Genomic DNA, 15,086 nt, shown 5'->3' with positions numbered 1-15,086 from the left:
GTGTTAAAAAATGCCTTTCATTTGGCGACGTCACCTGGCGCTCCCATTCTCTCGAGTCGTCACCGATTGCCTTAAAGAATAGTTTTAGACTCGTTAGACAAAATTTTCACATCCATTTTCGACGGTAAAACGTGATGTTGGCTTATTTACAGACGTAAAATATTTTCAACGCGGGTAATTAAATCAAATTTTACCGAAAGAATGCCCGTCAGAGTTGTATGAAAATAATGAAGAACACATTTTTAGGAAAATCATTGTACACAATTTTTGTAACCCCAAAAAATATATTTATAAAAGTCGGAAGATCCGGAGAAAATACCTCTGGCGTAGGATACACATTCAAAGAGAATTTGATATTGAATATTCAGTGACAGCATTGGGGGAGATTTCGTTTCAATCGCAGTCAAAACAGATGTATCGCGTTCCGGTAATCGTTAAACTTTATAACTTAAGAATCGATGAGTTAAAAGGAAGAGGATACATCGAACTTTTACTCGGTCTACCGAGCAAAAATACACGTGAGCATTAATACACGTTCCCTAAGCGATTATGAATGTCCCTGATAAAACTCGTGTAGAGCTCTCGTGAAAATAAACTTAAATAATCATCTACACGAGAGAATAAAAGTAAAAGGGTTTAGTCCGAAATCCGGCAAAGTTGAGATTGACGGCTCCCTTTTTTTGCAAACTGCCTCTGGAGTACCGGGGTGCAGTTATTAACTTTCCGGACCGCGATAACCGCGAGTCATTATTTGAAAAGTGCGTTCTCCATATATCCCACGGTATTCGTCATCATGGCTCTATTTTTCTGGAAATCCTGGGGGGAAAAAAAAAGTACGTTTCCATCGACCACAGAATCCAATACGCGATATAACGCACTCCTTGTGTCGAACCCGAAAAGCATCGATTTGGTTTGCCACTGTCAAAGTTGTCGCGTCAAGTTCTGTTGTCACGTAATATCGACACGACTTCATTATCAATCAGTCGAATTTCGATGCACAATTTTTCTCATTTGAACAGAAAGATCATTCAAATACAAAAGGAATTTTCCTGGCAATCCATTAGAGTACCCCGACCTAGAGTAATGTTAAATGAACATTTTTCGTTAGTCTCTGTTCCACAGTAGGATCAATTGGAGTTGTTAAATCTTAGGAGAACGATTATGTATTATGACATTTTTTTAACAGCAGGTAGAATAAATTCTCCATCAATACAAAGCTCTGCCTAATTCGGGCGGTCTCGGAAGATCCCGTGGAAACATAAAAGCGTCTTCCCGGTCACCCATCAAAGCAGTGGTAGTAGCCAAAGGTGCTTAACCCCGGAGATCGCTTAAACTCACGGAACTAGCGTGACGTTAAGAGACCTCTTAAGTGCCTTTTTAATTTAAGAAGCCAACCGCTCGCGCGTTCAACTCCCCGTCTTCCCGCGTCCCTTGCCACTCATAATCCCGCCTCGTCATAATGTCATTAAATATGCTCCCTGCCCAATTGTATCATACCGCGAGGAAATTATGGAAAGCTTTAAAGGTATCATCGTTTGTCGTTCATTCGTACGAAAAGGCAGTTCTTTGACGCATTCAACGCCATGACGGTGACCGGTGACCAACATACGCGAGAAATATTTTATAGTACGTACAACACGCAATTATTTACAATTGCAGGATTATTATTTATTTATACTAATAAGGAAACGTAACAAACGAGGTGCAGTGGTAGAGAATGTAATATTTATATCTATACAAGTTTTAAAAATGATTACGTGGGCATGCTACAACGAAATGTACTAACCCACCAAGAATACTATGTTACAGTTACATAACACTGGAATATAACATGGTATATAACAGTAGTTATTAAAAAAAAATATTCATATCATATAATGTCGAATTATTACCGTTCGGTAAAATTGTTACGAACTTATCAGCATTGCAGTTATATAATAGTAACACAATAAATGGCATGTTACCGATATGCTATGTATATGTTACGTTACTTGTTTTATAAGTGTTACATACCTGCATAGGATGTAGTATCACAAATCTTACTTAAATATTACATGTTACATGTTGCAAATATTATTACGTAACTGTGTTTGATGGGAAGGCATGACAGGCAGTGAAAGAGGTTGCTAAGATAATTTCCACCTACAACTGTTACTTCCTTCGTATAATTTTTTGAAAATTCTCCTCCAAATTTCTTCGCATTTTTTTCCTAGATTGACTAATCTTCGTCACGATTCCAAAACAAATATGTCATTATTTATTATATCGTTATTCATTATATAGAATAATAGTTTAACACTTACGCGCAAACCTGTCTGGGGTATATCTTAACAAAAAAAAGGCGAAAAAATTGCGGTGAAATATCAAATGATATAGCATAAATTAGTTGGCACATGATTTTCCTTTTATTTACGCCGCGACGATCATCGATGGGGACAGGTAAAAAAATATGTTACGTGTCATATTTGTATGCAATATGACACAATAATTTAAGTTAGTATTTTGTTATACTATTTAAATATCATTTAAATGACGAACGAAAAATCTGTCAAAATACGCGTGGCAGTGGAGGTGTTAATTTCTCAGTTGAAGCAGTCATTTGTCATGAACCACTTTTGGTTTTTTTCAACCCAGTCATTCTTTTACGGTTTCTTTTTTTAAACGGGGACAAAATTTTAAGCCTTTAACACCGGGCAACGTTATTTTTCTTCGACGCTTTATCGGTACGCCTATTGGTTTACGGTTTTTTGCGAGGAATCCAGTGGAAACAAAAATGAGTCTATTGTTGTACACTCGATGTACGGGTACCGCGAGGGTTACTCGTTGCTTCAAGTTGGAAATGACATTGTGCACTGCCTAACCCTCGTTCGAAGGCACCGCGAACAAGCGAGCACAATTTTCAATCGTTCATCCGCGTGGATGACGCGGTCGGCGTGTGTTGGTATCGGTTCTATGCCCGCGGGATACGACACGAAACGAAATTCACCATCTCTCCGGTTCTCTTCTCAAATCTGGGCAGAGAGTTGCCCCTTTTTCTTGCTCCGTTCTCTTTCACTCGCGAGGGTCGATACCCGAGCGAGTCGAAGATCATTGTCATCTCCTTTAGAATTTATCCTACACGGAGAGAAAAAAGTTGTTATAATTACTACAATTTGGATAGATATAACAACAATCGCTGGTAAACATAGGGACAGCAGTTCTACAAAGTAATAATTACTCTGCTAAAAATGTCAAATGTACAATTACAGTGTAGTACACATTATTACAAAGAATGATTACAGTTACAACGATACAACAGTTATATTTACAATCGTGACAGCATAAACTCGTCAACTGAAGCAATAGTTACCACATAACGTGTGTATGTGATAACGTTCGCTAGTGTACCCTTTACTGTTGATACACGTAGAAAGTAACATGCAGCAACGCATTTATTACCGTTGGGGTAGTTAGAAAATACAATAGCGACATGTGTATATTACAGTCAGCTCACGTAAAAACATACGTACATATATGTTGCCGTTGCTGCATGTAAAAAGTATCATTGTAAACGGTATCATTTCCTATCGGGAACTCGGGAAATCACAACAGGTATAATACATTGAAAACGGTAAATATTTGTTTTATGTAAAGCTTACCTTGGAAAGATTGTTGTAGGATTTCTAACCTCTAACCTTGTGTTTAAACGCACAATAGGAACAATAACAGTTCACGCTTGTAAAAATTACTAGTGCTACGGTATATTACACGGATTTCAATAGAGTTCTTGTTTTTAAATTTTACAACTGTGATGGTCATTTTTACACGTGCCTTTATACGTGTAATTTTTACCTTCCAATGTTTTATATGTAACACTGTCAGATGCAAATATAACTACAATTTAATTACAAGAATTCTGCAGTTGGTGCTACAGCCGTAATGGTTAAAAGAACAAAAAATTGTAATTACATCTGCAATAATTGTTGTTAAGGTTACAACGATACTTTGACCCGCGAGCATGTGTAATGGTTACAATATTATTTTTCTGCGTGTACCATTATTTGATTCTTAAACAATATATGAAGAAAAGCTTACTGATATGCACATTACCATTGAGGGTAAAGCGACAACATTCACAACATACTCGAATAAGTCGAAGGTAGTTGTCTCATCTAGGATTTTACTTATCATAATTTGGTACTTTAACAATATTTGTGGAGAAAGCTCGTTGGCTTGCCCTTTACCATTAAACGTAAAATGGTAAAACTCACCGTATGCGCGCGATTAAATAAATTTCAAATGGTATTTACGGCTTTGTAGCGACGAACGACCCAGATTGATCACGTTCTCATGATATCACAGCGTACTTCACCAAAATTTCAATCTCTAAATTCGGTTTTCTTCGGTCATCGCGGCTAATCAGGTCGCATTAATCGGTCCACGAAATCCGCGTCGGTCCCAGACCTTAATCATCTTCTCCCGCGAGTACGTGCCGCCAATTTATTTCGGACAAATTTACACGTTTTACCGTACGTGCGGCATCGTTTCCTACGAATGTAACAAATTTCGTTATCGCGACAGTTTAATGCCAATGTAGTGCGCCCTATATGTTACTTGCACAGAAAATTGTCTCCGTGTAGTCGGGCGCACACGTGCGGGCATGTGCGGACGAAACTGCACCTGCAACTACCATACCATATATTCGGTCCCCCATGACGCCAACGCAAATTTTCGTTAATTAACGAATGAATCGATTAATAACTAAGGTCGGTCCCGAAATAACCGGGTAAAACTCGCATTAGCGCGGATCGACTTTATTTGCCAATTAAAAGGTCGTTGTGGCGGTCCGTTTTAGCGGAAACTTTACGTCTTGAGGCATCTTTAAATGTACGGCGAAATTGCCCCTAAGCATCTCGGCGGAGCACCTCCCGTCCCTCTCGGACCATTAAAACTGCCGCGGGAAAAAAGATAAATAAAACGAGGAAAAAGATCATTTCGCCGTTGCGGCAAATGAGTCTTCGCTGGCTCATTTTTAGTCGGCTCAGCACTGGCCGTCATTGTATCAGCTAATGTTTTTCACCCGGAGCTTCCGTTTAATATTTGCTTATTCGGCGGGACCATTTACGACTTCCGCAATCCTTTTCCCTTCAGTGACGAAATTCGTGGGGCGGTGAATTACTTATCGGCGCTGCAAGGGGTGCGCTGCAAAATGCATCGTCCCGAGGGGATCTTGTTGCTGGCCCTGTCGAATGTACGTGTAATTTATTTTGGAACGGTCGTTAGGAAATTAGGCGCCCTGCGTTCCTCCGGAAACTCCGTCTGGTAGGAAACTTTTACTTACGACAACGTAATTTCGCCCTCCCCTAGGGAGAGCGGCGTGCCGCACGGAGAAGATTAAGTTTATTAAAAATTCACGGTGACGCTGCCTAACTAATTGACGATAATTCGCGGAAATGCCAGTAGTACTAATCGAGGGCCTTTAAAAACGTAATAATTCGGTCGTTGATGTCTAGATAAAATTAGCAGCAACGATAGATATATTTTTACTTACAACTTTTATTGAAGCGCGGGAGATGAAGTAAATCGGGTACAATTGTCAGAAACATTTTTGATACGTTTATAATTTTTGTACGAATTAAGTAAAGTAAGTTCCATGAAGACTTTTAGTTACGTCTCATTGTTTCGTAAATATAATTTAAATGATACAAAACCGTAATGTAAGATTTACGGAAAATGGGGGCATCTTTGGCTTTGTCTGGATAATTCTACTTGGGTGCATTCACATTGAAGTGAGTCTATCTCTTTGAAGATGATAGCTAATAATAAACTCTACAGAGAGCTTAGTAAAGTAGAGCATTACGTTCTCGGATACGGATCGGTTAGGATAGAAGAATTAGAAGGGAAGTACTACTTGTTCCACCTCCGTAAGGAGGGAGAGGAGAATGCAGGACACAATGGTTCAGCTCGCGGTTCCGGCAAACTGGTGAACAAGCGCGGGAACCTGGAAGTCATAGACTCGTAAAAGAAACTCAAGTAGTGAGAGGAGTATTTCCAGGAGCTTTTTGACGACACCGGAGAAGCAAAACACGAAGTTGATCGCACCAGTCCCCTAATAACAGAAGATGAGGTGACAAAGGAAATCCAGAGGGCCCGCAACGGAGAAGCGCTTGACGAGAAGAGCACGAAACGTGTGGTGGAAGTGTTCAGCTTCATCCATAACGGAAGAGTGATTTCAGAAGACAAGATCAAGTCCATTTTCATTCTGACACCTAAGACGTCAGAAGTCGAGGGTTGCGACGAACACCACCAACCCGACAAGCTATATGTCGAAGCTCTTCCTTCGAATTATTTACGAGCACATAAACCGGAAAATCGAAGAGCATATCCGTGATGAGCGAGTTGGCTTCAAGAGGGTAATGGAAGGGAACATCTTTTCCGGATTCAAATCTTAGAACAAGGACGCTGAGATGTAAACGGCAATGTGCTCCTTCGCTTTATCGACTTCGAGGAAGGGTTTGATAAAGTTCGCCGCAGGATAATGGAGGTACTACGAAGATAGATGATGAGACATTTCATCGCCGACCTTTATTGGAATCAGAAACATAATCTCAGATTGGAGTGACGGACGAAGTGACGATAAAGTGCGGTATTAGAGAAAGAGGCACCTTCCGCTTCTCTCTCTTTATATTCGGTATCCGCTCAACGCACATTTTTTAGATTTGTGTGACTTCAACGAGGACCCCAAAATCAACGGGATGGCATCAAATAACACAACATATGCCGACAATATCGTCCTTTTCGCGGATAGCCAACAGGGATTTCAACTTTTATTGAAGCAGATTGCACGTGTACGCGCGAAATACGGTCGCAGGTCCAATACAAAAAATACCGAGTACACGATTTCGAGCAAGAATGCTGAGAACAACAATGATATCAACTGCGTCGGTCAAGCTTCGTAATACGTGGATAATATCGCGTACTTAGAAAACGTTGCGAGCAACAAATGGTCTTTTTTCCGAACGAGGGTCGTACGCTGACCATGACCTGTACCAACATCTACATAGCAAAGTAAGCGATTAAGCAAAATGACAAAGAAGTAGAAAGAAACATCCTTAAGACATTTAAAATGTAGATAATTGATTAACCTTTCTTGACAAGCATGTTTATTGCTGTAATTAATTGGCATTAAAAAAAATAACCCGCTATTTTAATCATGATCAAAGTTCTGGAAAAATCACGGCTTTGAACCATCATCCTGGTAAAATTATTTAGAATATTCTTTTAAATGACTGTTAAGTTGATTTATTATTTTAATCAAATTATACAATTAAGAGCATAATAGTCCTGGCAAGAGTAATTGAAAACCTTAATTGGAACGTCTTCTTCATTGAAAGCGACAGGCGTGTTTCCGTTGTATACCGTAAACAGGTGGTAGGTTACCTCATTATTTCGCTGAAATCATAAACTTATGAGAAAATGGTAACAAATGGAATCATTAAAAACCACCCTCGGAGCATTTTCCTCTCGCAGACACGTTGGTACGTCTTCGCTCTGTATATCTTTACAGGCGGATGTTAGGTTAGGCTATCGTTTAAATCGGACGATTAAATTAATGGGGTATTAGGTGCGGGTGGAATAATTGAAAAAACGGTATCGAAGTGTTTCCCTTGTGGAGAGACTCCCGTGGTGGACGGCGCGTCGTCCGGGATATACCCCAGGCGGGTGTTAGGAGGAGTCGCTTGTCGCCGCGACGCACAGGTATCCGCACGTATTTACCTTTGCGTCAAAGACGACGTATACGGGCGCGCAAGCTTTGCAAATACTCCCTTGAGGGCTGTCCGAACGGAATATAAATGTAAGTGTCGCGAGAGTCGGGCGGTGGGCAGCTCTCGCAATTCCGGCCACGTAGCCCCGGTGGCTGTCACCAACTCGGGGCCGCCTAGCAGAAATGCGCCCTGTTCGTCGCGTCCGTATAACTTCCCGCAGTTCAGAACAGTCGCCCCCGCGGTTCGGGGATTCCGTTATTGGATATCGGGAAATGGGCTGGCGCCGCCCATTGACTGCCGTCCTCCTTAACGGGGAAATTTTCCGGCGAGCCGACCGCTCCTCGAAACTTCCCTCCGGAACGGAAACCCGGCTCGGGCCAACCGGCACCAGGAATTAGGGATTAGGGGCTGGCGTGTCCAAATCCGTGCGTGGTCGAGCTCTTTCGAGGGGCCGAGAGAAAAGTTCGACGGCCACTTGATAAACAGGTCACAGCTGAGTATAAAGCTGCATTCCCAAAGAAATACAAAGGAAATTCCGCCCGAATTCTGAGACCAAGCGGTCGATACGTAGGCTCCTTATTGCCGCTTGTTTCCGTGGTCCGTTCCCGAGTGTGGATGTTTTTGTATTTTTTTTTCTTCCCTTTATACAAGCTAGCCCCGTGGGAGAAACGTGGAAAGATAATGCCGTCGCTGCGAATCTTCTTATGGGGCAGCCGTGAAAGAGGAAACGCGTCTCGGATCCCTTGGCGGGATAGGTGGAGCGAAAGAGATAGGAAAATGAATGGAAGCCCTGACCGCGACATGGAGTTCCGTTTACACTTCGATTCCGAAGGTAAGATTTGCTTGACCAAGGTCTCGGGTGTTTGCACTCGTATCGCCCAGTGATCCGTGACGTGCCGGAGGGTTGGACTTCGTCTAAGATCGACTCTCGTCTAAGGTTGGGTAGGTCTTATCGTCCCTTCCTCTCTTTGAAACCGCAGACGTTGGGGAGTCGTCGACGGCGCGGTCAGATCAAACTCTGACACTGTTTGGTGCGGGATTTGAAAATCTCCGGTGGAACGATAACTCGCCCAGAGCTCACATTTTAGGGAATACGGCAAAACACAGGACAATGGGATATTTTGAGGTTATGGAGAACCATTTTGGAGGCCATTTGTGGACGTGGTCCCTCCATTCTCTAACGATCGCGAACGAATCGTAACGGGCGCTTCTCGTATGGCAATAAGTATTATCAATGTGGAAACAAGGACATGTACAGTATTTGCAATACTCTATGATAAGTATACACGCGTGACACGTATTCTATCGTTGCTGGCAATTTAAATTTGGATCGACAAGGATTGGTGTTGATTCAGGGTTTCAATTGCTTAATGCAAGTGCGCTTTTACGGAAACGTGAAGCATGGTCAAATTTAAATGTCGTGTAGAGATTTCTAAAGTAGGATCCATTAATGATTATTGCCACTACCGTTCTGTATCCTTTCGTTAGTTTTGCAAGTGCAAGTATCTCTGTTTTGCCTTCTTCACCTTACAAGCAAATAGAGATTCGGGCGATCGTAATTTTCAGTAAGGAATTTTCTTTTGATACTTTATCCAAACATATTTTAGCCCAAAACATATCGTGCTATAATTATAACCTTAACGATAAGGTCTAGTCAGGTTAACTACAATTATTTTTGTTAAAAATTATATAAAAAAAATAATTCGAGTCAGAGCTGAACCTTGATACAATTATACTCGCAACGGGTAAGCCGTAAAAGACTAAAATAATGAAAATTATACGAATTCTTAGGTACAAAACTACTAATAAACGTTAATTTCACTAATAAACGAAATAATATGAAGGAATTCATAGAAAAGAAAACACTAACCATTACTTATTTATTCTGAATCTTTGCAATTACTCGCTTTTAAACGAAGAAAGCTATCGTTTACCGAAACCGCCTCAAATTGATTGGTCATATTTCGAAAAGTTATTTGGGATAACATCACATATCTATGAACAGTGTTGTCAGCTTTTTACACAAATATTTGAATTATAACCAATATTAAAATTGTACAATATCTCTCGTGCCTTTCTTAAAATGTCGAATGAAATATTTACGATTAAACGTTCCGGACGTCTGTAATTAATTATGTGAAACAGAATGAAGCGAAATGTAACAACTGGGAAAAAGGAGCTGCCCAGACGGTACGTAAGAACGTACTAAACCATTTTACGATTCCAGATGTAAAGTACAAGGCACATCTTTTTCTAATTGGCACGCAAGCCTCGCCATCCCGGAGCTAGGGCTCATAATTTTACACCTTCCGTAAAAAAGCTGCACTGCCCCGAATACGAGAATCCTCTTAAAGCAAGATACAGAGTCGGGCGGATATTCCGTCTAAAACGGCGTAATTTCGTTTCCCTTGGAGACGGTAATCCCCTTGAAAACCTGTAGATCGGAAGAGAGATTTCTCTCTCCTTTCGAAGTCTTACCCCGTTACGGCTTAGAAACAAGAGGAGTTGATTCAAGCGGAATCCAATTCCTTTAAATGGTCATTTTTGACGGTGTACCTTCGTGACCATATTTTATCCTCAACTTGCGTAGCATTAAATTAAACCGGAACGCTAACGGGGAGAATTTAAAACATCTCAGGGTGCACTTTTCGATCTATTTATTTTAATTTCACATTCGCATGATTTCATTCTAACTTCGTATTGGATATCTCCTGCAAACTTAGAATTCGACGGGGTACACCTTTTTATTCCTTTACGACGGGGACGTAAGAATAAATTGTTGGCGACACTTTTCCCGACAGAATGGCTCGGCGGAAAAGGACGTGGGCACTTTCCTCTTCTGAGAATCATTGCGCTGAAATTACTTGATTGCCCCAATTGGGGTGCGGCGTCCGCTGTAAATGTACTACCCGAAGTGGAAGCTCTCTTAGCGTCACATTAGCCCCGTGAGTCCAAGCGATCACCGAGGTTAAGCACCGTCGACCAGGACTTCGATGGCTGACCGGGAAATCTACGTCGGATTTCTCCCTTCTTCTGGGGTCCTGCCAGGAGAGGAATGCGCGTCCCACCGAAAGAGACTTAATCGACCCATCGTTAAAGTATTCGCAAATAATTTTCCCGATTTCAAACGACGCGCGTCTCTGAACTCCGTTGGGATTACCACGGAGCCGACCGGAATAGTAAATCCGTATCGGTAATTTGTTCATACGTTGGAGGGCAAGGGAGACCTCGACTAGTGACAGAGGCAACTGGTGACGTTTAGTTTGCTGGGCAATCCGTAAATTGCAGTATAGTTTACCATGGTTGTTCAAATCCTTTGTCTCAGAGTGTTCCGTGAATTTGAGGTGGAGGCCTCACGTGGTTTTTAAGTCATGCTGCTATTTATATTTTTGGCATTTTAAATTTTTACAAGTCCGTAATGATTTTGCTAACTGGAAAACTAAAGCATGTAAACTTTCACAGCTTCATTAGAGAACGGCGTATTTTAACTGAAATTTATTGTAGTTTGATTGTAATTAATTCTATGTGGTTTACATTAAACCATGAAATTAAGATTGCAATGCGTTAGGCTAGTTCAGACAGTTTAAGAATGAGAAGGTACTCATATCCACCACTGTACAAGCAATGACTCCAAAAGTTATTGGTACATGATTTATATTATATATAACAGCATCTAAGAATAATTTAATTTAAACTAATATGTGAAATTAGTCATTTTTAGCGAGAAAAAAAGGAATAAACCTATTAAATAAAAAATGCAAATTCACTCTGGAAATAAATGTTTTCTGCAGTTTTAATTATGGATGAAATAGTATTTTAAATATTGCCTAATTTATAAGACAGTCTTAATTAAATATCTCTAATATTGTTACGTCCCACGTAACCCTCCCTGCACGTGCGTATATACCCTGCACATGCATCGGCTCAAATATCGAACTAAGTCTGGGAGGCCCAGATTTTTTTCAGACAGTCATAAAATTATAGAATCTATGTCATTTTTTTCTTCGTTTCAGATAACCGCGGGCCATCCTGACTTAGTCCCCGCGACCGGCCGACTTAACTGTCAAATAAGATTTTTCCATGTTATGAAACGTAAATTAAGGTAGCGAGGCCACAATAATTTTAAGTTTCGAGTTGCACTCGTGAAACAGAAGAAATCTACGAAAAGGGGACCTCGCGATATCCAAAGACACCGTCCACGTGCAGGCCCATCAATTTCGGTAGTAATGGCAATCCCGATAATTTTCGGAGAAGACAAAGTTATTAACTTCCCTTACTCCGAGGACATTTTTCCAAACCCCACCACGGGAACTAAGGGCGTTTTCCAAACCCCACTTTTCGCTCTAAGGGCGTTTTTTTAAATCCCACTACCGAAACTTTGGGTCTGAGCACTTGGGGGTGGTAAACCAATATAAAATAGAACCTAAGCAGCGCGCGACCATCTCATTATAATTTCATGCTACACTTCTCGTTATAGTCTGAATTTCTCGCGATGCTCTTTTACCAATTTTCCACCTCGACTCTTGGTCACTTCTCGATACATTTTAAAACTCAGAACATTTTCTCGTGACATTTCGATTTCTCGACTACACTTTGAACTTTGACTTATGAATGTCAACTCCAACATCAAGGGTCCACATACGCGTCCACGCCAAGACAAGGACCAGGACAACTCAATCGCCAAGACAATGACCAGGACAACTCAATCGCCAAGACGAGGACCAGTCAAACAGTTTTAGTCGACGCATTCCTACCTAATCTAATTAAGGTATTTAGAGTGTAAACACCCGCGACGCGCGCCCACACACTTACACACACACGCGCGCGCGCGCGCGCGCCTTCCCCCTCTCGCGCGTCTGTCTCTTCCATTTTTCGTATTATACTCGAGAACCTTGTGAATTCCTAGCAATGAACCTTTGTTAATTTAAAACCAAAACCTCTAATTTTACATCAACTTACCATCACCTTTTCTTCCTCTCCCATTATTTTTGAGCATCTTCGCGACTTTTAATAATTCGTTTCCTTCTCCGGTGAGCCGTCTCGGTCTCCCTCGGTACATTCCTTGGTCATTATCTCAGTGAGTGGAAATAGAGAACTGCGTTCTTCGGGACTTGGGATTGGTTCCTGTGGACCACCATCTCTTCTGGTAAATCCTTCGCGAACCAGCGTTTGCCGAGAAAATGAAAAGAGAGATCTTGTTTAACCCACAGTTAGAGAATTAATTTGTAATTTCTTAAATAATCCGAAAACTTCTTTAAATCCAATTTGGTTTTAGATGCCATATCTCTCCATCACGTATCGAAACGTCCGCATAGGTCACAGCTGAGAGGCTCACATATTTATTTTCTATTAAATATTCCAAAATCAAGTTGTTATTTCTCGCCTCGAGACGTCTATTCACTATCGCAGAAAATTATTGCTAAATTGCAATGGAAATCTCAAATTTCGACAGTGACTCGATCTAAAGAAAAAATAAAAAGACCAACCCTAGTTGGAACGTATACCACATGATCCATTGTGTGATATATTTATGTAAAATTCGGTGCGAAAAAGGTCACAACTAGCCTCGGTCTCCTTTATCGTGTACGTAAGTTGCTGCCCAATTCTCAATAAGGTTACGAAAAATACTAATAAATGCTGGAAAGACAAAGAGGAACAAATATTAAAGCGAGATATTTATAATTAGAACTGCCTCAATTTTTTGTTTTGTCATTAATTTTTTTACACATTGTGTACGGGGTTGGATTAATAAAAAGATTTTATTCGCCTTATCGTATGCTCTCTAGAGACGGACTAACCGGTCCACTTTTGGTTTTCGTTCTCGATGAAACCCTTCCGTGTAAGTCGAAACATGGTTCTGCAAACTCAAGCTTTTCTTTTCCCATACGAACTCGCCGCATCCCGAACCGTTCGATTACGAAACAGAAGCTAAATTCTAACAATCTACCACAATTGCTATACGACTCGATAAAAACAAAATATTATAGCGAAAGTAACTACCAACAGGATTTATAATATAACTAATTAATAACATGCAAAGAGTTCTTGGTTAATAACGCATTAAACTTTAATTCATCCCAGGAATTCACGTAAAAAGTACACTTGGAAGCGAAAACCAACAGGAATCGCATACGAGATTGTTCACATTACAATCCCCTCGTGTGCATCCAGCGAATTCAAGCTCGTTTAAATCCGCGGATTACATTCCCGGTTGCTCGTACATGCACTTGCACGCTCGTCTGATATGAATAAGCCTAGAGCGTCATTGCAGTCAGAACGCGCAGCAGCTTCTCCACCTGTTAACATAACCTCTCTCCCAGCCCATTAACTTTCTTCCAAAACTCTAAACATAACGCTGCAGACGCCCCCGGCTTTATCACAAACTTAAACGAAACACCGCTACTTGGGACCGCGATAGACACCTCGTTTCTTTCACGACCGCTATCAGGGTAAATTTCGTTACGTGACGTTCTCTCTAGATTTCAAGAGGGGTATTAGTCGAGGGTAAAACGAGCCGTCAAAGGGTCGGAGTGCGCGACTCGCTCGCAATCCCGTACAGGATCCAAATCTTCGTGGCCGCCATGACACCGGCGACATGATAGACCTTCCCTCGTTTACCATAAACACGTTCTCTCTCTCGGCACTTTGAACTTTTCGAGCGGATCGATCGCCGGTACCCAATGTTACCGGTACCGGGCGTACAGTTAGCCAGCCAATTTGTCGCATAAACTTATTCGCGCGAGCGAGCGGGTATAATATATCGCGGCCGCCGAGGCGACTGGAACCGGGACCGACGGCCGCTTTTACGGGGGACGTTTTAACGGGCCGATAAAAACGAACGTTCTACCGATAGGTGATAGGCCGCACCTGCCGCCGTGTCTCCCGCTACCCTTATTGACGATTATTAAGTCGGCCCGTTTGCAACTTTCTGACAACTAACGTCGCCGAGTATCCTCGCGCCTTATTTTACGGACGATAAACGCGTATCCTTGCGCGTGTACTTGTGCAGGTATGCAAGTACAGGTATTCGTGTACACGTATGAGTCCATGCATGGCTCGTACTCTCCCCAAACTATCGAATCGCGTGCATGTCCAAAATGCCGCACTGCATAAGGCGGGTTATTCCTGCCACAAATATTGTACCTGACGTGGTAAATCGTAACGAAAGAAATGTGCCAGCTTAGTGGCGAGAGTGGTAAGGTAATCAGTAATTTTTCCTAGTTTTTAAGGGGCTTTTGAAGGGTAGTAGCTGTCGTGTTTTCAGAAATCGTGGCTTTATGTTTTGTATGGGTGCAATAGGATAAAAAATGTAACGCCCTCGGGACGCACCGTGACGGTTAC

Source organism: Orussus abietinus, unplaced genomic scaffold (genome assembly GCF_000612105.2).
Source record: "Orussus abietinus isolate OABI.00-Male unplaced genomic scaffold, Oabi_2.0 scaffold62, whole genome shotgun sequence".
In the NCBI taxonomy this organism is placed as follows: Eukaryota; Metazoa; Arthropoda; class Insecta; order Hymenoptera; family Orussidae; genus Orussus; species Orussus abietinus.
Note: the sequence above shows the minus strand (reverse complement) of the source record.